We start from the raw sequence: 24297 nt of genomic DNA, 5'->3' as shown, positions 1-24297 counted from the left end.
CTCATCACCAAACATTACTTAGAGCAGTTCCTTTCAGCCACTGCTGCAAGTAAACAACAAAAGTGGACTGTGTTACACAGCCTGACAATGACAGTCTGTACTTGGCTTTACTGGCCACAAAAGGCTGTGGTAGCTTTGCTTTCTCTGGTCAGTTTAACCTCACGCTTTTTCCTGTGAGAAGGGGGAAAAAAAGTTGGCCAGGGTTCTGGTTCTGCCACAGGCCCAGGCCTGCTGCCCAGTGTGCATGGGTGTACCAGTGCCTGGACAGCCTCCACATCTGCTGCTTAGAATTACCCTTTCTCTAGAGGTTTTGACCTCCTAGCTTCATAGGCAGCAGAAATAATCATACCAGAACCTGCATTTCCATTGCACAAGGTTTATATTCTCACAAGGTCTAGTTCTGCAACAGTTTGAATGCATATATATATTTGTGCCAGGACTCTTACCTCCTCCTCCCCCTTTCCCCCTTTTCTCCTCATACACCCGTCTCTTTGTCCCTGAAAATCCTATTATCCCCCAACCCTCCATCTCTCTGGCTAAACTGAATAACACCCTTATCCAACACTGGGCAAGTGGGAGGAGAGGCAGCAAATGGAAAACATTTCTCTTTCTGGCTGTAATTGCAAAACAGGAATTTGCTATTCCATCAGCATGCACATGTCCAGACCTGGGCTTTTGTAGAAAAGCCAACTTTCACTTAATCCTTTGGATAGACAACTATTTTTCTGGAGAAGTTTCACCAGTCTTCCATATTCCCGTCCTTAGTTTCCCCAAGCCTTCTCTCCTGGTTTAGGGCAAATTTGGGAGGAAACTTCCAAATGGGTCCCCCTAGAAAGCAGATTCAAGTGGCCCCTCCCCCAGCTGGTTTGGGAAAAATATTTCCTGGGAGAAAAATGGAAAAAACCTGTTTATTTAAGAAACCAAGTATTTACAAGCAGAGAAAATGGGTAATATTAAACAACAAAACTTCCCAGTGTTCTGAAAAGATGGCAAATTCAGAAAGTCTTCTTTGTGGGGTCGTAGCTTGGCTCGCTCAGTCTCATCAGTCTCTCCTGGGCTGGAAAATGCTGCATCCTTCAGGACAGGACAACAACCTAAAGAGATCAACAGCCTTCCCCAAACCAAACTGCTGCTTTAAGCAACAAGCTCTGGATGACTGTAAAACAGCCCTGGCATAGGCTCATTCCTGTTATTGCATCTCCTGTGTTTGCTGTGTAGTCACGTGAGATGATGGGCCCTCTGCCCCTTGCGTGAGGCACTTTCCACCTTCCTGAACATCTCCAGACTCTGAAGACACCCAGCCTTGGAGCAAGGCAGGAAACTTAGTCCACAGCGCATGTTTTAAATTGGAAAATTACTATTTGCTGAAATAAGAAAATCTTTACTACAACTAGACCTGAAAAACTCCTGTTCAGAAGCTCCAGACCCAGCTTCCTTCCAAAAGAGAAAGAGGAGAACTCCTGTAGAAGCACGTCTTGGTGCAGCTGCTTAGCTGGGGGTTCAGACACCTGGCTCAAGCCCTGGCCCCAAACCTCGAGAAAGAGATTTATGTAGTGTCTACGCCCTCCAAGGTTTGTGCTTCAAGAAATCATCAACTATTTTAGAGTGTGTGTAAGTACACTGTCTCTCCCTCCTAGTCCCTATTTCAGAATAGTTCTGAAAAATAATTAACTTGGAATCCACTGAAACAAGGATTTATTAAAAAAAAAAAAGTAGAAAAAATTTCTCAATTTATCATCTTTATATCTTTCTTTATCCAGCATCTTGAAGGAGAACAACCCAATATTCAGAATTCCCATGTGGAATTTCCTTCTTCCTAGAAGAAAAACAAAAAGTTTAATTTTCCTGCTAAATAGCTTACATGTCTAACAATATGTATTATGATAAATTCTTGCCATATTCATGAGCAAAAGTCACAATAATGGGTGTCGCTTTTAATGCCAAACCTTTCAGGAATATTCCATATTTCCCAGCCCATATCCCCCTAAAAGATCACAAGGTTTCGTGATCTTGTGTTTGACATATCACACATGTATTATTTCAGCTCAGGGCATTGTTTTAGCGAAGCTTTGGAGCGTTTGCAGTCTCCAAGCCTGCATACAGAGACATCTTTGAATGATGTTTCTGGGCCAAAATCAAGCTTTGGTTTTTTATATCTTTGTCACTCCTCAGCTGGACAGCATGGTACATGACAGGAGCCATCAACACTCAGGAAATGTGGTCCATGTGCCTCTTCAGCAATGTGAGTTACCATAAGTTTGTCAGGCTTATTCTTCCCTCTCTGGAATGTTTTCTGCTATATTTTTTTAAAAGCTCAACATTTTAAACTTCAATTAAAGAAGTAGAAGCAGAGAGAGATGACCTAGGAGGACCACAGTGATACGGCCTAAGCATGCAGCACCAGGGTTGGGAAAGCCAGAACCTGCCTGAAAGGTGATGAGGAAAAGCTTCACAGCAACAAAAGCAAAAGGAAGACCAGGGAAAATGTGAGCCCCCTGCAGAATAGGGCAGGAGACATGGTGACAAAGGACATGGAAAAAGACCAAAGTGCTCAAATCTCTCCTCCTTGTCTTTACTGATAAGATATACCTTCAGGAATCCCAGGTTCTTGAAACTGGTGGAAAAGGTGGGAACAAGGCAGTACTTCCCTTTGTGGAGAAAGACCAGGTTAGGGAATATTTAAACAAACCAAATGTACCCATACCCATGGACCTGGCAACCTATACCATGAGGGGGAACTGTGGTTGCCATTGTGAGGCTGCTCCTGATGGTCTTGAAAAGTCATGGGTATCTCAAGAGACTCCTTAGGACTGGAGAAAAGCAAATTTCACTCTTATCTTCAAGAATGACATGAAGAAGGATCCAGGGAACTATAATCCACTCAGCCTCAACCCAATCATTAGGAAAGTGATAGAACAAAGCCATTTCCAAACATATTAAGGACAAGTTGGTGACTGGGAGAAGTCAGCATGGATTTATAAAGGGGAAAATATGTCTGAGCAACAGAGAGTCTTCTGCAGGGGCTAGGCAGCTGAACTGGGGCTTAGGCAGGATACAGATACCAAACACAAAATTGCCTTTTTGCCATTTCTTTCTTGAGACTGCTCCATAAGAGGGATGGCATAATCTCTGGCAGGCCTCTGGCCTCCCTCATTTCTGAGTCAACTTCTTTAAATGAGCAGATTGTTAAGAGTCCAAAATATCTGTAGTCAAAGCTGAGCAACATGAACTGATAAAAGTCAAACTTCACAAAAGATATTGCCTTGTGTGTATTAGCCAAAAATTCTACCCTTGCTTGCTTGAAATCTGTATTTTATTTAGTTAGTCTACATGAATATGTGGTTATGGCTGCAGCATGAAAATTCTGGTAATAGTCTTTATAACAATGAATGCCCTGGCCCAAATATTTTCCTTTATGTCAGTGAAATTTCTGATAATTAATTTTGACACCTTGTATTAAAATAAAAATAAAGAGCCCTTACTGAGGTTCTTTAGCCAAAAATGTAGCATAACACTCAGAGAAGCTTGAATATTTTCCAGAAGACAGGTTTTTTTTTGTCAAAAAAAGGTTTCCCTGATTTTACAAAATGGAAATGTTTCACGAGAATCTCATTCAAAGTTTGGCACTTAAATGTAAATATAACATTTAATTTTAGCTTTATTGAACTATCCAAAAATTATTCCTTTCTGGTCTACACCATGAAGACCTCAGAGTTTTGAATTGAAATGCTGAATGACAGAGGTGGGAAGGTGAATAAAACCCTCTCACTTTCACACAGGGCAAGAACATCTAGCAGATGTCAGGCTGAAAGCAAGCAAAAGAAAGCTCCTTCACATGTGCTTATGCTGAGGATGTCCTTCAAACAAAATGACAGTAAAGGTTCAGGGGACAAATCCTATGTGTGCAACTACATACAAAGATACCAACCCCAACACAGAAAGTCTCTGAGCCATGACTACTAGACAGTATTTTAGTGAACTGTTGTTTCTTTGCTCTTTGACTTTGGTACAGGATGCCAGGTTCAGGGCAAAATGAACTTTTAATCTTCTATTTCCAGGGAAGTAGAAGTGAGCTTTCTGACTGGTAGCAAAATTTGGTTTCCATCTGCGTATGTTCTGCATGTTCTATCTTTATGTTTTTCAGGACAAAAAAACCCCCACAAAATACAACACACAACCCCTCACACACCTCCTAACATTCAGAGGCTTTTATTACAAAAGATTGACCTTTTTTAGAGAAAAAAGCCCAACCTTTATCAAATTTCAAGTTTGTTACACACTTAAAAAAAAAATAGAGGAGGAAATAATGGAGCACAGAAGAGAAATTTTAAGCTCCTTTAAACCAGGTAACACAGCCAAACACCCTTTTTCTTTTAGATTACACTTTGCTCATAAGTCACTTAGTTATTTCAGCAGTTATTTCTGCAAAGTGTACCATGCCTTATGTAACAAAACAAACAAATTCAATAGCTAAGCCAACCTTAATTTCTGCTCCCTAAATTTGTAGTCTGAAAGAATTTAGGTCAGGTGTATCCTCAGCTTTTGGGAGAATGGTCTTGTCCATTTTGCTCAGGGGACCAAGAGATTCCAGAAGCATGAAAATTACTTAGCTAGGGTCAAAATCCAGATTGGAGATGTCATCTTTAATTTTTAATGCCCTTGGCTTTTCCTATTGGCATAAGAATCACAATGTCTTACTATTTTGGAAAGTCTATTTCTTATTATTTTATGTGAACTTTAGGAAAAGCAACATGGTTAATCATTCAGTGACTAAGTATGAAAATCGTTAGAAGGAATCTTTACAGTTTATTGAAACATTTGCTAACTACCATGCAAAGATTTACTAGCCCCTTAAAACTGTGATTATTTTTCCAGGATATTGGAAGCTCTTTTAAGATTTGTTACAATCCAATATGCAATTCTTTTTCAGCAAGATTTCACAAAGTATTGAGCTATTTTTCTTTATGCTATGCCTGGCACGTATATGTAGCAAGTTTGCAAGTTTGGCTGTCATGAATATTTTTTGAGAAACAGCCTTGGACGGAAGTAATTTTTCTAAATTAAATAAATATGTTGTTTCTGATTTTCCAAAATACCCAATGGAACTAACTCACATCCTAGATCAATGGCCTGCAAAATTTCACCTTGAAATATGATGACTTTTTTACTTAGTGAAGCACAAAATGTCTCTGGAAACAAAGAGACTCTTCAGAGGATTGGGTCCTACAAACCCAATTGTTGATTTTAATGGTGTTGATTATCTGGATTTTCATGTAGCTGACAGTCAGGAGCACTTTGCACTGGTGTCTGTACAGTCAGTATGATTTTGCAATTAGTTTTCTGGGATATTTGGACTTCTAAAAAGAAATGAGATTTGTTTGCTTTCTTAGGAAGAGGAAAACTCCAACCCGCTAACAGATAAGGATTCATGAGAGTCAAATTCCAAACCATTTTAGACATGATCCCCAAATCTTTTTTGCATTGTCAGTTTGTGTAAGAGGAGCTGAAGACTCCAAGTTAAGAAGCAGAGGGGTAGGAAATAAAACCTTTTGAGGGCTCAGGCCTCTCTGAAGACAGTAACTCAAGTTGGGCTGGGAGCTCTGGGTACAGCAAACCACTGTGGATGAATTTCAGAGACACTGACTAAAACCTTTAGGAATCAATGGAGAGACACAGGTTTAAATGAGGTCTTAATGGCTTTGTTATAGAAGGGGGACAAGAGTGTTACAGAACTTCTGTCTCCTCAATACCATGAAACATTAGAAATGAGAAGGCACAGATGTGCATAGGGAGGGCAATAGCAGCCCTGAATTCACCCAACACCATGCAAGAGCAGCGAGGAACCAAAGGCAGAATGGGCTTCAGAGTGCTCATGACTTCCCTGTTTGCTTGAAGATATACATCACTTCAGGTTAAATCTCTCTCCAAGCAGGGCTTTGTCTTGTCCAAGATACACTTCTTACTAGCTTTGGCAATAGCTGCACAACTATCTCTCCTCTCGGTGGTCTGCCAAAAAAAGGTAAATTGGATGTGCAGGAAGACTTGGGTCTGCTCCACAAAGTGTTATCCATAGAAACAGAGTCAGCAAGTCACACACATGTGCTCAGAAAAGCTATTAGATCATCAGGATTGATTTCCCAGGATAAAAGAGGCCATGGTTTTGTTCAGATTTGTTTGGGTTTGGGCTTCTTTTGTGTTTGTTTGTTTGTTTTAAATTAAATTTGCTCAATATCACGTTTTCTACCTTGAGTTTCTCTGAATCTCCCATATATACATCTCGCCTTGAAGTGAAGACTTTTGGGACAATAAATTGCTTTGGCTTTCCAAAACATTTTTTTTAGTTGTACTTTTCTTCACTTTAGTCCCAGAATATCTTGTGATGAAAGAATATGTGGCACATGCAAGTTACTTATTCATCCTCTTTTTGAACAGATTCTGAGGTCTTGCACTGTGCAATTTTTTTTTTTCCTGCACTGAAATATTTTTCTTGGCTCATTGTTTTATAACTTCTTCAGTTTTTCAACATATTTTTATAAATATGGGATGACCAGAACTATACTTAATGTTCTAACATCTGTATGTACAAATGTAAAATTATATCTGTATTTCCAATATTGATTGGCAATATTTTCTCATCTATAATTTCCTTGTTACGTTTGAGTGAAAAGTTTCTTTAAAGCTCCTTTTACACATTGAAAAATGCAAATTGAAACAGACCAATAAATTTTCTGAAATAATGTTACATCTCTGAAATTATTACAGCTGAAAACATGTGTTTTCATGTATGTAGGGGTACAAGGAGAACCTAAAAAACAGCTGAAAAGTATTGGGTTGGCATTTTAAAAACTAAGTATTTGAATGTTTTAGTCTGAAATCTTTCATTTCAAAATTTGCTTCAGCTTTTTTGTAAGAACATTTTATACTTGAATACCAAATAAAATGTTTCTATGGGGTCAAATAAAGTAATTTCTTCAATCTATTGTGGGTTTTTAAAGTCATCAGTCAAGAACAATTTAAAGAACGGAATAGCAAATAACTAGGAAAGAGTTCTATTCTGCCTCCTTTATTGATCATTTTCACTTCGTTCACTCTATTTTTTTTTCTTAAAATTTCTGTCTGATGAGACAACCTCTCATTGCTTTTGTTTAGAGTTACCTATTTGCCTTCATGAATCCTGGCACAAAGTCAACACCTCAGTTATCTGAAACTATCCTGATACACAAAAATCTATTAAGCATCTCCTAAATATCAGACCACTAAGCCAAAGGTCACCTCAGATATATCTTCCTCTGGACCAGGTGATTTTTCACAGCCTCTGTAGGTATATTGCTGTATAATACTCATGTGAGCAGCACCTAGCTCCTTCTGCTACTTGTGAAGTGTCTCATGGAATGATTTATTTCAAACATCACTGGCTACATCTTTAAAAGAATTTTTGCCATCTCTAAACTATGAAATTCCTATAGGAATTCCTCATTGTCCTCTTCTCCTTTCATGATCCACCTACAGTTCTACAATGGAAAGACAGGTATTTAATGGACCTATTTATTTCCCTGTGCCTTTACTTTCTGTATTACTTTTCCACATTGCCGTATTCTTGTCTGCATCATATTTTTCCTGCCACATCTTATATATTATCACTGTAGTTCCTTTATACCTAGTTGTCTTTCTCCTTCTGTCTCTTGTTTGTGGAATTGAAATGCTCTGCTCCATGCAGTACTTGTCTTCTAAAAAGCATTATTCCTCACTATGCAGTTTCGTGGCTTTTCTTTCAGATCCCTGAAATTTGCAAGAGCCTCTCTCCACTTATTATTAAAACTGTCCTCTGTGAGTCCTATTAAGCATTCTTTACCTAAACATGCTAAAACAAAGCTTTTATGCTACCAGCATAACTGCCCACAAAGCACATGGTTCACAAATGTGAAATGCTCGAGACAAAAAGGCAAGGACACAGTAGCAGTTTCAAAGTTAGTTCTTTTCATCATGTCAGTTTGCTGTGACAATGATTTGGGGGTTTGCCTGAGCATGTGTTATTTAAGGAGTTCATCACAGTCATCTAGGATGCCATCACCATTTCATGCTCAGTCCTTGCACTCCTGTGCTGACTGGTGGGGCTCAGAGCCACAGTTGGCTCAGCTGCACAACCCACAGTCAACATCCACATCCACTCTTGGGTTTGGATTTTGCTTAACATGCCACTGGCATGGGTGGATGCAGCCTGAATGAGGCCATGCTATTAAAAAAAAAAAAAAAAGATTGTTGCCATTCAAGTGTGATTTAATTGCAGAGGAAGAGCACTTGAACAAAAGCTAACTTTATTGACACTGGTGGGGAAAGCCCTATTCTGGGGAGCCGAGTGTTTAAATGGTGGCTAAAGTAACCTCTAACAAGAAGGATCTTAGTACTTAAATAATGGGATCATGGGGTCATATGAAATCCTCTCTAAGACGGCAGACTCTTTATATAAGTCATGAGAGCATAATCTCTCCAAAAGGCACAAATAACAAAGAGGGCTCAGTACATAGATGGTAGGTCCACAGGTCACTCAAGTCCCTTCTAAAAAAGGGGAATTCAGTACCTAAATACTGAGAGAACAGTGTCATAGTGTACCATCATTACAATAAGGAAATTATTTTTAAGATGGAAGAAACAACCCCTTTTGCTTCTCTGTGGAAGTCTGTCACTAATGCTGTGACATGCATTTCTAGACATACATACAGCAAGGATTACTGTGCCTATTCCGAGAGGCTTCCTGAGACACTGCAATTTTATTGACTTAATTTCGGCTTGCAGATGTGTCCCTTCTACCCCAGACTTACACCAGGCACGTGGTGTCTCCACTGTCTCGCTGCCCCCCTCCCTTGTCACATTTCCCTCCCTGCTCATATTGTACCCTTGTCCCGAAGCATTGCGCTCACAGCTTTTTGTAAATGGTCCTGACTCCATCATGTGGCAGCTTTTATGTGGTCTGAAATACTGCCAGCTGTCCTGGTCCAAGGCAGAGTGACTCCCAGAGCCCTCACAGGACTATCTGGAATAACACATTGCTTTTCAGCGTGATGCACAAAGACTGGCACTTCAGCAGAAAGCAGCAGCCGAATGGGACATGGAGGGAGGTGTGGCCTTCCCACAGTGTTTATTTAAAATTAATTATCACTGCCCTGGAAAGCACATCAAAGATTTGGTGTGGAGGTGCCATGTATACAAGAGGACCTCAATGTACATTACTCCTATCCATTATGGGCCAAGCTGCAATGTGGCTTAAGAGAAGATGGTTCTTCCAGGGAGCTATGGACTGCTGGGACCTTGGTCCTGTGTCTTTTGCAGTCAATTCTGCCAAGGTCCTATGGAGTGTTATCCAGACCAGTGAGCCCCTGGTCTAAACCCATTCAGTGCATTTCTTCTGAGAGCTCCAGCCTGTTTTTAGAGTGTGTTTGCAAGAGCAAGGGGCTGTTGGCTTAGCCCGTGAGACATCGTTCTATGCAGGCTATCACTTCAAAGTGAGAGAGCATTATACTATATTTGAAACATGTTACAATGTAAGAATCAGATTATGCAAAAATACTCTCTCATAAAATTACGTGCTAGAGTTCTACTGCATGTTCACAAGCAAAGCATTTTATTTATTACGTTCTTATATGTAATGCAGTTGTGCCTGTATGCAAATGTTGCACTTAGGGGAAGAAGAAAAGCTCCCATAATGAATGTACACACATCTTCAACTCAAACAGGCCCACTTACAGAGATATCAATCCCACTGAGGAGCACAAGTCTGACAGGTCTTTTATGTCTTTTGCTTAGAAGAAGTACATCTTCCTGGTGTAAGATCAGAGGGATGTCTTTCATCTTCAGCAGCAATTACATTGGTATAACTGAAACTAAAATGTCTCTCTGTGCTTAACAGGGCTCTGTGTCATTTGGATTACATATCTAGGTGTATTTCTGATAAAAGTGTTGTAGTTTAATTCAACAAAGCCAACTGCAGTGAAAAGCAAAGATCTCCATCATTAAAGTAATATTGTCTTGTATTTAGATCAGGTTTGCACAATTCTCGTGATAAAGTAATATTATTATATATACGTACATGCATGGAGTGTGTGTATGCATGTGCATATATAAATGGTATTTACATTCTCTTCAAATATGTGCTTCTGAAGAGAGACTGACCTGGTAGTCCAAGATGCTGAGAAACTCTGAAAGCACAGGTCACACACATACTTACTATGTTTCTGCTGCTTGGTAAGATCTAATCCTGAATACACTGAAATCAAGAGCAAAAATTTCAGTCACTTCCAAAGTGCAAAATCAGGCCTGCTATCCAACCACAGCTGAAATATTTGAGAAAGCTTTGCTAGACCAGAAAAAACAAGAGTGGCAGGCAAATTTTCAGGTTAACTCCCTGGTCACAGGAAGAAGAGCTGTTCCCCTACAGGAAAGGGAAAATGAAGGCTTCAGTACAGCATGCAAGTGTGTGTGTAGCATCTTAAGGTGTAATCCTCATGGTGGGTTGATGTATGTTTATAAATTCTCTTTTGGATGGGGATTAATTACTACTGGATTAAATTACATTAAATGACTGTGGGTGCAAGGGCTTATCAGTGATCAAAGAGATGATAAGGAGAACTAGAAGCTTGGTTTTACTTCAACATTATTTTTCACTGTATTCCATGTTTTCTGTGCTTGTGAATATTCTTAGTAAGAAATGTTTTTGGAAAAAAACAAGAACTTTTTGAAAAAAAACACCTTTCCATGGGTGGAAATCAGTGTGCCTATGAGCCTTTCCACTCCTCCAGACCAGTATAATTCTGAGAAATGTGCATATTTGCCAGGATCAGGGTTGTGTTTTGGTAGAAAGTTGTCTTTTTCCCTTTTAAAATAAACTTAAAGCAAAATTTTGCATCTGCATTTGATTGTATGTCAGAAAGGTGAATTGACCCTGCTCATGTTGCTCCTGTTTCTGGTCCTGGAACAGGCCATCTTGTCATGATGTGAGAAGTTCTAGACCACCAGTGATTTTAGAGTGATGAGATGCAAATACTGAGATGATGCAGAGCTGAGTCTGGTCCAAAGAGCTGCAGGAATTACTTCTGTAGCATTAAGTTTAAAACATTTTTGTTGCCCATGTCTCTAATATCTGACTTAGGTTATGTCCTCGGATTTTTTTGGGTTTTTGTGCCCAACATAGGTTCAGTCTCCATTCTCAACCTAAGAGTGTATTGAACATGCCTCCCAGCAATCCAAAGCCATGAATCCAACATTCCCCTACACTCCAAGAAAAGGATTTACATCAAATTCCTTCAGAAGTTTTAAAATGTTGTTTGGGGTCTTTTAGTCTTCTGTTTTCAATAGCTGTATTTTTTTGGCATGTTGCACCTACATTGTTTCAAACTTAGTTCTTATAAAGACCCGCTTGTGATGTACTTAAAGGGTGCTATATAAATTCATGTAAATCGTAAATCATGTCAACAAATATTTGCTCTTCGAGACCAAATCAAACTCAGGAGAGGCTGATAGTAAAAGGAACACACAGGAGGATGAGAGGAGAACCATGTTCCCCCTGCAGCAGACCATTACTGGTCATCACCAACAGCCTAGGAGATGCCAAGGCCCACCAGACCTTTTTTGTGAGCAGAGGAGCCACAGCCTCCAGCTTTGGGCTCCTGTGTAATTTCTTGGCTGTGCTCACAGGCTGTGGGGCAAGGGGAATTGAAGGTACAAGAAGGAGCCCAGCCTCGGCAGCACTGGGACAGAGGGAGCATGTTGGCGCACATCCTCCTGCCTCTCCCAACTTGATGTGCAATTTTCAGGCACAAAGCTATTGTTTTGCTTGCTGGGCCTTCTGCAGTGGCTGGGCCAAGCTTCCTGCTAGGAGCCAGGATCTGCAACCTTATGAAAGTTGCAGGGCCCGGCAAGCTGCCGGTATTTTCAGCTGGATTGAGCCCAGAACAATTTTATTTTCATCAGAAATGTTCCCTGGCCCTACCACATGTGCAAGCATATATGAAACCACCAAGAAGGCTCCCTCCCCCAGCTATCTTATTTAGCTAAAATTCAGCTGCCCAGCAGAACTGTTTCTTATCCAAGCCCTTAGAGACAGGAGAGGAGTGGAGAGATTTAATTATAATCTTTCTCTCCCTGCACCTCCCACAGTACACTAATGCTTTTCATTAGCTGAAGCCAAAACCTTGCTTTATAAGCTGCGAGAGCTGTCTTTTAAAAAACACATCCAGCATTAAAAGAGCTCTAAATGGCAGTAACAGCAGTGTAACCCTCATCCACAGGTGTGGGAGATTCGCTGGAGGATTGCTGGTGGAGAGGCAAGTTTTATTTGAAAGACATCTGATTCCTATTTCTGTCCACTGGCTGATTACGCCTCACATTACAACACTTCTGTGCCCACTGACAACTTCAGTCCAAATGAATGAGAGAAAAGACTCGACATCCAGGAGCTCTGGATGATTTTTATAAGTATCCAGATGTTTAGACTTTTATCTGAAGCTTATACAAAAAATAGGGGGCCACTCCCAGGGGCAGCTTGACAAATATCCTCTGTCATTTATTCAGTGTGTAGAGCAGACATTCATATGGACGTACCACCGGAGTAGGTACATCTGTTAACCTCAGTGGCATGGAAATGCAGAAAAATGAACATTTTTCACCCACAACTGCAATGTTATTTGAGTGACACAATTAAAGGAGTACCTTATATTGATGGAAAGGTTCTGAGAAAATATTACTGACTTAATTGTCATTGCCTTACAGAACATTGAGCTGACTTTCATCTTTGAAAAATTTGAGTTTTTTTCTGGTACCTCCCCAGAAGGTGACTATCTAGAGGTCTGAAAACACTATGAAACAGATGCAGCTTGGTTCTCCACAACACCTGACTCTCTATTATTTTTCTTTTTTTTTTTTTTTAAGGAAAATGTCATTTTTCTTCTCATTCCCTTGCCCTCTGCCAGCTTCAATGGTATAAATAGGCAAATAAACCTCAGCAAATCACTAGGGTGGCTTCAGGGGTACTTGTTTGTTTTATCTGGGAGCCCTTGGAAGCTTCAGGCCGGTTGTGCCAGCTCTGTACAAACACTGAGTGTGGTGGGAAATCCTCATGTGTGAAGAGCTGACAGCCTGTGTGGAAGGAAGAGCACAAGCAGCAGCATAACAAATACCTCTCTGGTCAATAAAGGACAAATGAAAAGGCCACGGGATTACATGGATTACAGTACTTGGTTACACAGATTAACCAGGCAATTAAAGGCAGCAGGAATAATAAATATCCTTCCAAGGGGAACCGCTATTGGGCTGTAGGCAGAATGTGGCCATTCCAACTCTAAAGTGGTTTTACCATAAACACAAAATCACAAAAGCTGAAGGAGAGGGACAAGGCCTTGGAAGCAGACTCACAAATGGGATACACTTTCCTTGATTCCTCAAGAAATTTTATACCATTGACTGGGGTCTTTTTCATTTATATTTTGATGGTTTCTTATCTTACGTTTTAAAAGGAAATCTGCTGAATGTCTAAAATGCCTTTTGGCAGTCAGGCCTTTTGTTGCTGATCTCCGACTTAAAAAGAGTTTAACTTATCAAGAAGCTTTGGTGTAGATCTGGGGTAGTGGGCTGGTTCATTTGGTTTTTAAATGCTTTCTTTTGGATCATTTTTAATCATCACTTACATTGCACATGGCCATTTATGCATTGACAGGTTGATGGGGACTTTAATGTACATAAAACTTTCTCTGTCAGGACTTATGCCTCTCTGTCAGATTTTATCCTGCAGTAGAGAGGGTTCATGTACAGTTGCTGACAGATAAAATAAGCTCCTCCAGCAGCTGCAGCTCTGCCTCCCACAGATTTTTTTTTCTGCTCTGGTTCTGTGTCCCCGGCTAAGTGTTGAGAAAGCACAGGGACAGGACAGACAAGCCGGAGCACGGCACCAGACCTGCAAAAGGGACAATGACTTTGCCACATCAAGGCCTGTAGCACAACACTAAATGTTTGACATTTTATTTAGTCCCAGGTGCAGGAGACAGGTAATTAAACCAATCTATTCTGAAGAAAAGTGCATTTCCAGCCTGGATTTCTGCAGAGAAAACCTAAAAGGCAAGAAGCTGACTTTGAAAAAAGATTCAAAGTCATGAATCACATAAAAACCGAAAAAGCTCATGAATTTTAAGCCTGTCCCATGATTTTAAGGGCCTGAATCCTGCATTTGAAGCTCATGGGTTTCAATATGAGAACCCGTGTTCTGTTGAGTGGTTTAGAAGGCAAAGCACTAAGGTTTCCTTCAAGCCTGGTACAATCATCTAACACTTGAGGTATTCAGATATTATAGCTGATATGAAAAGATGCCCAGCATCTGTAATTCACACAGAAGCCAATGGAAACTGCAAACACTCAGCTCTGAAGGATCAAGCCTTTAATCATTAATACATTTCCAGATCTATAAAAAAAAAGTTTCCTAAGACACTTTATTTCTGCAAGAAATTCCCTGTTGGCAAGGGACTTTTCATAGCTCCTTAAAGACCTATAAGAAACTGTGGAAGAAATAAAGAGGGGTTTTGCTAATGGAAATGAGACCTACTAGGGAGCAACTGGAAATGTTTTTATGAGTCTTTATAATGGAACTACAGTAGCAGTTCCATGTTGATTTTTATTGGAAGACTCAATATTTTTTTCTTCTTCTTTTGTAAGCCTAATTTTTTCCCACCTGAAGCTTCACGTGTGGTCTGTTGGCAAAGGAGAATATTTTTCTAATGGCTGATGTGATATGGCTTTGTTTTAAGTAAGGAGATATTTCAGAGAACACTTCAAAAATTTCTGCAAAGCTTTCCTTGTTCATTTAGAAGTTGAAAACAGCTTGTGCTAAAAAAAATCCAGTTTGATTTTGTATTTGCTCTTAAAGAGACAGAGCTCATAAACATACACTTGGTAATTTCAGTGGTACCAAAATTTGGGGCTTTATTAAAGGTAATTTTGAAGACTATAATAAAAATAACATAAAATGTGAGAAACTATATGGATAGAAAATTTAAATATTAGATATAGGTCCATCAACCAACATGAGGGTATAAACCAGAAGAGATAACAAATTAAAATATATGCTAGAAGCTTTGAAATAATTAAGATGTTCATTAGAAGTCTTCAGCCTTATTTTTGTATTGATGATAAATATTTTTGGAAATCACTTGTTCCAAGTAAATTTAACCCAAACAACTGTTCATGTCCAATAACTGATTTCTAGTAGTATCTGAGAGCTGTCACATTTCCTCAACTGACTTGGCACACAAGTAGCAGTTCTTGTAGGGAAAAATAAGGAAAAGGTAGTTTCAGTGAGAGCATCACACTGAATTCTAAACAGACCTATCAAAGTGGACAAAAAACTGAAGTGCCCCATATATGACAAACAATTCTGTAGTGATACTTTGAGTTACCCCAGGTATCTCTGAAGAGAGCTCTGGGGCAGAGAAACTTCCTCCCTAAGCAAGTCTGGAAAAGAGCATGTAGCTTTTTCATTAGCCAAATTTTAAAATGCTTTCAGCAAAATTTTAGCAAACAACTCACGAGGTTTTGTTAGTGGACTCATTTTATAGGGCCTTGTGATACATGGCCTGATCACAGAGGTCACCAGATCTGAGCTCCACTCAGGACTACTTGTTCCAGGCCTTCCTCCATGGCCAGGAAGGCTTGCCTCCCTTTTCAGGATTCTGGGGTGCTGAGTCTTCCTCCTCCTTCTCACTAATAGACATTTGAGTTGCAGCCCACAAAGATTCCACCTCAGTTTTCATTAAGTCTGCTTCTGGGAAGTTCTGTTGGTCTTGCCCTTAGTTTTTCTTAAGAAAAAAAAAATTGCAGGAGAAAAAGTGATTCCTTTAAACTCTGGAAAAATAATCTTTCTCCTAGCAGACAAGTGCCACATATTCTTTCTGTGTTCTCCCCTCTGCCTTATTCCTGTTATCTCCTTTTCCTCCCCTTACGCTGATAAATCCGTTCCTGCTTGTTTGCTTTACTATCTTCAGCACAGAACCTTTTTTCTTTATTTATTTATTTATTTATTCCCTACTGATACTTTTATTACCTTTAGTTATATTTTTACAGGAATTTATTTCCAGAAAGGGGGAGAAACATGGAGCCCCTTTTCCAATTATACCATTGTGCCTATCATATATACAGTACAGTGTATATTCTGGTATGCTGTTTTTCTTCAATTACAGCAGAAAATGAATCCACCTAATTCTTTACCACGTGAAAATATACTACGCTCAGCAGGGAAGGGACTGCTTGCTTGTTCTCTGTAAACTTTTGTTGAGGTTTGATGAGGAGCAAGTGCAGAGGACTCCACCAGCAGGGCATCCCCAGCCAGCTGTTTGATAGCCATCATGTTCTTCTGCTCTGTCCCTGTAATGTGCTCAAGTGACCTGGGGCTGTAACTGCTCAAATTTGGCTCATTACGAACTCTGCCAGGTCAAAAACTCATTTCAATCACAAAGCAACTATTGCAGGGTGAGATGTTATACCCAGGGCAACAATAACTTCTATATTTCTGTTTCAATGAAAGACCCTCAGCATCAAGAATAAGAGCAATGTCAGGCAGGCAGACTATAATGTCGATAGGGTGGTTTCTGATACAAGGGTTAACTTGCAGTCCTCATCTCAGTCAAATAAATTCAGAGTTTCACAGAAGTTGCACAACAGCTTGTTTTCCTTCTTCTGCTTCTTCTCCAGCTTCACATTTCTCATGGTAATGAATACCTGTAGCAGAAGATCCAATGAAAAACGCAGTTTTTTTTTTTTTTTATTTTGGTAGTCTTTCTCATGTAATTAGAGATGAAAATGGTGAGCAGTCTCATCAAAGTATACTTTCATGTTTTTCATAAAATTCTCAGCAGAATTCAATGCTTTTAGTGACTACTTGATTCAGAATTCTGGAGATTCACCCTTATTTGCTAAAAAATCTGTTTCTGGGATTTGATCTGTATACCTTGCCACAGACTTTTTATACTGGGCTGCTTGTGATGAGGCAGTGCCATGCAATACATTCCATCCAGTTTCTCCTTTAACAGAGACCTGGATATCAGGTCTTGGACAAAGGTTTGGAAGACAGTACTGAGTTTACAGCTAGATATGAGCTTAAGCAGCAATCACTCAGTGATTTTCTATGTAGGTTCCAGGATGCGATGCTATGTAGTAACTGGAGATAAAATGTCCTTGTGGATTGTCTTTCTGTAATGAAGTAATTCCTTATGTGCTGCTTGGATGGCTCCTTCAGAAACATGGCATGACTGTCTCAAGTAGTATACCTGTTGAGAAACAGTCCTTCTTCACTCACTGGGTTGTCCACAGCAGAACTCCTCTCAAAACAAATGGGGTGGTGGTAGTGGTATTTGAGGGCTTGGCTGCATCACCAGCTTTCTCAGATATTTGATGTGTATACTGAGTTGCTAAGCTTGTCTCAAGGTTTTATATGTGCACTTATTATTATTATTATTATTATTATTATTATTATTATTATTATTATTATTATTATTATATTTTTTACTGTGAGGGCGATGAAACACTGGAATAGGTTGACCAGAGAAGCTGTGGATGGGCATCCCTGGAAGTGTTCAAGGCCAGGCTGGATGGAACTCTGAGCAAATCAGTCTAGTGGAAGCTGTCCCTGTCCATGGCAGGTAATTTGGAACTAGATGATCCTTAAAGTCTCTTCCAACCCAAATCATTCTAGGATTCTATCCTTCAAGAACTACTTTCAAGAAAAGAAGAGGTTTTGATAATAATACCATTGTATGTATTTCATGTAGGATTCATCTGACCAACTTTAGCCATCAAAGTGTTTGATTTCCACCATTTCAAAACAGAATGCACAAAATAAGTGGGATCATCTCTTTGCTTGTGTGTGCCTCTCTGATTGACTCCAGAGGAAATCCAGAAAAGCAGATGAAACCACCCTTTGGAAGTGGAAAGCAGATACTGCCATGTCCTTCTGGATATGGACATGGTAAATTGTCCATTTATTGTGATTTAACAATTTATTATTCATCTACCAAGCCACAGTAATTTATTGTGCACATGATCCCAGCTCACCCTAGCTAAGTGCGCATTTTAATCATTCTCTAAAGACACACTTTAAGTTGTGGCAACTTAATTGCTTATCCATGTCTACTCAGACCTTATTTTCTCAAAGTGCATGGTCATGTTCACCCACTTTGTTCCATAAAGCAAACTAAATATTGGCTAACACTCTACACATAAATTCAGACATACAAAATTAGGAAAATGAGAGAAGTATTAGGTCTACAGTTGTATTTATTTCAAGCAAACCTTCCAAGTAAGAAACAATGCAAATGCATAAAAGTAATAACATCTAAATGTCCTCTTAGTGTAAAGTTGGAAGAAAGGCACTAAAGCTATCAAAAAAATTTATAAATATTAGGAGTCATATTATATTTTTATTTGCTTTCAAACAGGAGCTGTGTGGCTCAGAGAAGGGAAACACTGACCTTTCACTTCTGTTCTCTCCAGCTTCAGTGCTGCTGCAGGCCCTAAGTGAAAATGAGTCTATTGGTCTCATCCAAACCTCAGCCCATGTTAGCCCACATTACAAAACACCAGAGAATTTGGCATGATCAGCAGTTTCTGCTCAAGAGAGGCCCAGGACTGCAATAGCAGAGGTGTTAGAGATCAGGATTTGGGAACGCTGGTTGAGTTACGTGGGAAAGCAAAATACTTGGTCTCCTGCTTTCATTGGGACTGTATTCACTTGCACAAAATAAACACAGCATGAACAATACAAAAAAATATTTATATCACAGCAAATGATACTTATAAATAAGGCAAACAGCTCATTACCACCCTTCACCCAAAGGTCACAGAGTGCTTTTAAAGCAGAAATTTAGCTGCACTGGTGAAGCGGTGTAACATCGTTCTTATTTTACAGATGGAAAAACTGAGGCACACAGACACCTTCCTATCCAAGACCGCACAGGAAATCTGTGGCAAGACCAGCATAGGCTCCTGATCACAGGAGTCTGCATGTGTAGGGGTTTGGGGAGGACAGCTGAGCTCCCTTGCACTCAGATGTCTGTGGCAAGAGCTGAAGCACACACCAGCAAAAGGTCAGTGTATCCATTCTCCAAGCCACAAAGTTCCAGTCTGAAAAGAAATATAAATGCAATGAGATTTTTCTGAGGTTTTTCTCTTTCAAATATTAATTGTTTCTTGGCACCAGGAGTCATTTTTTACATCAAAAATAGTTATGTATTACATACAGTTATTTACATAATTTTGCACTGTCTCTAATTTGGAAAGTTTAAGAATATAAAGAAAACCTGTAGACGACTGGATATCAGCCTGATGCTGTCCTCGTAGCACCATGTGATGGTAAACTGTTCTAGCTGAAATGGGGGAATGTCCTCTTATGTCTCTGTTTCCAGGTTACTGGGTTTTTTTCCTGAACTAATATCCACATTACTTCCTCCTTACATCCTCTGAGCTGCAAACTAAATTAAACATTATTCTGGATCCTGGGCTTTTGGCTATAAATGCAGCTGCTTGGAGTAAAATCAACCACCCAGAAGAATCCAACCTAGGAGAAGCAATGCTTGGGTACTGTGACAGAAGTGATTTTTATGGGAATGAAGCCAGAGGAAAATCAGTTGCTCTATAGCTGGGGATCTCCCTGATCCTTTTGCAAGCCTCACAATATCATCACCACATCAGCACATGTGCACAGACTGTCACTCCTACAAACTATTCTCACTCTTCATTCCCAGGTGCTTGATCAAATGCTTTGGACTGCTTTTGACTCCTGTCCTTTCCTCCACACCTTTCATCTTTGAAGGCTCTCCCCTAATTTGCTGATTGGTCTCCAAAAAAATGGTTAGTGTGAGTCATTAGATCCCAAATGAACTTCTCTGCAGATTCCTCATTTAAGAACAATTACTCGGATGCTTGTCACCCAGTTCCCCTGCACTACAATGAGCCCCATTAAATGGGATTACTGGCTGAGGACACTGCCATGCTCACTAAGCACTAACCTAGTATTGGAGGCAGCAAGGAGCTGCAGGGCTTCTCAGGGCTTACAGATACCTGGGCAGTCCTTGGCAAGAGGACCATCCACTGCAGGGAAGAAAGATGGGCTTTTTGTTAAAAACTGCACTGAACACCATATTTAACTGGTGTCCCTCATGTGAGCTTTCAGCCTGTGAGGAACAAGCCTGGAAGCATAAGGAAGTCACAGCACACCTTAGGATGCATGCGCCCCACAGCACATCCAGCTAACTGCACCTCTGGCTCGCAGTGTGAAGCACCAGCAGAAGGTATTGTGGAGAGGCCTCCAGGAAGAAAGCAAACAAGAGAGGAGTAACGCTGTGATGGTTTCTTCAGGCTGAGACATCTTGCTAGCTTTTAAAGCCAAAACACAGTGGTAATGTTAATGCTGCTTAGGTTAAATATCTCACCTTCTTCAGACAACCCTAGGGGAGTGAAACTCAGTCTGAAATGAGAAAAGTTTCCCAAAGGTGAGTTCACAGATCACAAAATGCGGAGATGGAAAGAATCTATTCAATCATCTATCCCATCTCTCTGCCAGTTCAGAATTACTCCCCATGATGTTTTTAGCATAACTGCTTTTCTCATTTGAAAAAAAAAAAAAGTGGGAAAAAAATGGGGAGAAATTCCTAAAAATGGTCTATGAGCTTATATATGAAAAACTGTTTGATGTCTTGACTTAATTCTAGTGTCTTCTTTTGCTTTGTGCAGATGAGTTCAGCATGTGCCAGGATGAAGAGCAAACAAATATTTTCTGGAGGGACTCTACCACTATCTGCAGCATCCAACAACTGGAAAAATCCTCCCAATGACTGGGTTGCATCTGCATTTTCTTAACTGTGTTAAATTTCTCCTCCCTTTGCATGAGACTGAGAAGTCATTCTTTCATGATAGCATTCTGTGTCGTTATGGACTAGCTAATCTGGAAAGTGCTACTAAGTCTCCCCTATTTCAAATATTACATGCAGAATGAGACACACCTTTGCTAAAATAATGGAAATAAGCCACGAGTCTAAAAAGTGGTTTGGATGGTGCAGTTATGAAAGAAACCATCCTATTTCACTGTGGGGGAGAGAAGAACAGAGAGTGTTTTTCACCTCTAACTGAGGATTCCACAAGTCTAACATTATTTTTTTTCCCAGTTTAATTTATGTCCATGTGTTACATAGTCTGGATCTCTTTTAAATGTCTGGTTGGACACCGCAGCCTGCTTCACCCCCAGCACAAGTTTCCTATTTCCCTCTCAGAGTCGAGATGTCCTGGGGCCCTTGCAGGGCTCCTTGACGATACATATATATTTGGGACAACCCTGCCCATGCAAGAAAAGTTCAGAAAACTGAAGACAACACATGTATTACTCAGAATATTCTATTTAATACAGGCAAATGGTAACCTGTGGGGGCAGCACGATTTCTCCCTGCTCCCTCTGACACTGATGCTGCAGTGGGAGTGGTGCCAGCAAGACTCTGGGTTTGTAGGAGTCCACTCTGGGGCCCCTCAGCCCATGCTATAGACACTATGGCCACTTTCAGACTGCTGAGGTGTGAAACACTGATATCAGAGTAACATCACAGCCGGCAGAACTTATTTTATCAATTCAGAGTAACAAAGGGAAGAACTTCTCGCTCCACTCGACTCTTGCATTCGTCACCATGAAATGGAAGAACACGTACAGAGTCGTGCAACAAGCTGTCACATCAGCTTCAAAAGCAATGGCCCACACAAGCAAATTTCCCTACTGTACAGCCTTGTTATTTAAGATTATTTAATCAAAGGTGGCAGAAAGCAAGAGGTGGTTGTTGTTTGTTAGTTCTTTTTTCCCCAGGAAAGCAATTCAGCCATTTCCAGAACCGGCCTGAGTGTTGACAGCAGCGTCTACCCACAGATACCAGGTATAAATTGCTTAATTATGTGTGAAGATTATGGGAGCCATGTCAAGCCTGAGTCACCAGCAGTTATTTGAAAAGGTGGAACAAAAATGATTAGCAGATTCCTTTGGAAAGTGGTTATTGTAATTTTTCTTCCTGTGCATGTGGGTGTTGCTTTGTCTCCTGGCAGTACTGTGGCCACCTTCACCTGTGCGCAATGGCAGGGTCAAACAAAACTCAGGGCTCGGACATTGCAACATTAACAGCCTTCCAAGGGACAATGCAAGGGAAGAGAGGAAAAGGTGGAATATATTGCTTCCCTAAAAAAACCAACCAACCAAACAAACAAACAAAAAAAACCCCAAAAAAAACAAGCAAGTAAAGTCTTTGGGTTAAAGACTATTGTTGTAGCACTAAGGATCTTTCCCTCACCTGGTTTTAGGCAGGAAGCTTTCAGCATTTCCAGAACTACCATTAAAATAAGGAATGCCCAGTGATACTCCATTTTGTGTAGTCTCATGCTGCTGGCAAGTGTTGAGCCCATGAGTGTGACTCTGAACTCAGAACGTACCTGTTGGATGTCACGGCACAGTGCAAGCGGCACAGTCCTACTGGTAAGTCTAGTTAAGGCTCCTCTTCACTGGTGTAATTGATAGGTAGGTGCTATACTGGTACATGTTGCCACTAGAGAAGGCAGAGTTGCACTTGAGGTATCACCAAAGTAACTGTGTGACTTAAAAAAAAAAAAAAAAAAAGAGAAACCTGTCTCTTGTCTTAGGTGTAGATTTCCAACACTTTGAAGAGTGCAGCAAACATTGTATTGGAAAACAGCCTTCCCGCGGCGTTTGAGTTCCTGCACTTTCAATCCCTGCATAAAGCGTGGAAGTGGGTGGAAATTTAATAGCGATAAAAAATAGCGATAGTTAACTTAATTGCTTTGATCTTCTGAAAAAACTGAGGGGAAAACGCGCAGAGAAGTTTCTCCCTTTTGTTTATTTATTTTTTTCCTTCCTTTCCCTTCTTTCCCTGCCTCCTCTCTCCCTCCCCCTCCTCTCCTCCGCCACCCCATCCCATCCCATGCCCCCGCGGCCCGGCCCCGCCTCCCACCACTCGCGCAGCCCTCCGCAGCCCCCGCGGCAGCATCACTTTTTCCGCTTTTAATTCCTCCCACCTTCGCCTTTCTCCCTCCCCGCGCCCGCTCCGCGCCCAGTTTCTCACCTTCTCCGCAGCCTCCCGCCACCCACGACGGGGCCGCCGCGCCAGACCCGGCTCCCGGCTCCGCACCAGCTCCCGTCGCCGCTCCCAGCTCAGCTCCCGGTGCGTTCCCGGTGCGTTCCCGGTGCGCTCCCGCGCAGCCCCCGCCGCGCCCTGTCGGCGACTCGCCAGCGCCACCCGCTGGGCGGCCGCGGGAAGGGCGGCCCCGCGCAGCCCCCGCGCCCCGCCGGCCGCGCTGCGGGGACCCGGGGGCACCGGGGCGAGCGGGGACGCGGCGCTCCGAGGCCCTCCGGAGCAGAGCCGGCATGAGGATGAGCGACAGATATCGATGCAGCCCTAGTCTGTCTCCCCGGGAGGCGCGCTCGCCTACGCATCCCGGCACCAGAGGGACCCTGGAGGGCACTGGCCAGGATCCTTCAGCAGCTCCTGCCGGTTTTCTTCTGGGCAAACAAGGTTACCCCAGGCACTGAAGTTACGCACCACCATGTGCAGAGCTGGGCAGCAACGTGCAAAGCTGGTTAAAGCCCGAGTAATCCTGTCTCAGCCTTTCCTGGGTTGCCCATTCCCATCCGGAGGCTGAGCGCAGCCCGGCCTTGTCCTGCTCGTGGGAGGGATGACGAGGGGCTGGGGCAGCTGGGGTGCCCTGTGGCTGTGCCCACCGAGGGCAGCATCTCTCGGCTGCCATCTCTGTGTGCCACAGCTCCTCCTCCGCAGACCGGCACTAAAGGTCACAGGGATGCTCCTTTGGGAAACGCTCTCTGTCCCAAGTATGCTCTCTGCCCCGTGTGCACACTCAGCAGGAGCCTCCAGACAGGGTCTGGAATTAAAAACTTTCACGTTATGCCTGTCCAAAAGGGAGGTATTGATGGACTGGCAAAAAACCCCCAAACTTTGACAACTCTTTCTGTCCTTTGCCTGTTTGATGGCACTGCCTTTACACTGCTCGTTGCACACTGACCTTCTCTAACGACTACAAACATGGCTAAAGAAGAAAACAGAACAGTCTGTGGTGTGTTGCAATTATAAAACCAGTTGTCCTAGGGAAGTTTTCCTAGAGAAGTTTTAGATTCTTTATGCGACATTTTCTTAGCATGTGAAAGTTTGCACATAACACAAATTTATCACCTCTGAACTGTCTGGAGAGGTTCAAAGCAACAGTCATCCT

At 41.4% G+C, this 24297-nt stretch overlaps 1 long non-coding RNA gene across 1 annotated transcript; it reads right to left on the bottom strand.

Moving 5' to 3' along the window:
- Positions 1 to 1700: 1700 nt before the first annotated feature.
- LOC119707669 lies at positions 1701 to 22568 on the bottom strand. The gene is made up of 2 exons (XR_005258804.1): positions 22489 to 22568; positions 1701 to 1816 (listed from the first exon to the last, which is right to left on the bottom strand). It is a non-coding gene; the product is annotated as an uncharacterized LOC119707669 (long non-coding RNA).
- Between the last annotated feature and the right edge of the window lie 1729 nt (positions 22569 to 24297).

Source organism: Motacilla alba, chromosome 1, assembly GCF_015832195.1.
Source record: "Motacilla alba alba isolate MOTALB_02 chromosome 1, Motacilla_alba_V1.0_pri, whole genome shotgun sequence".
Lineage (NCBI taxonomy): Eukaryota > Metazoa > Chordata > Aves > Passeriformes > Motacillidae > Motacilla > Motacilla alba.
The sequence above is the reverse complement of the archived record's forward strand: the minus strand, read 5'-3'. Positions and strand labels throughout refer to the sequence as shown.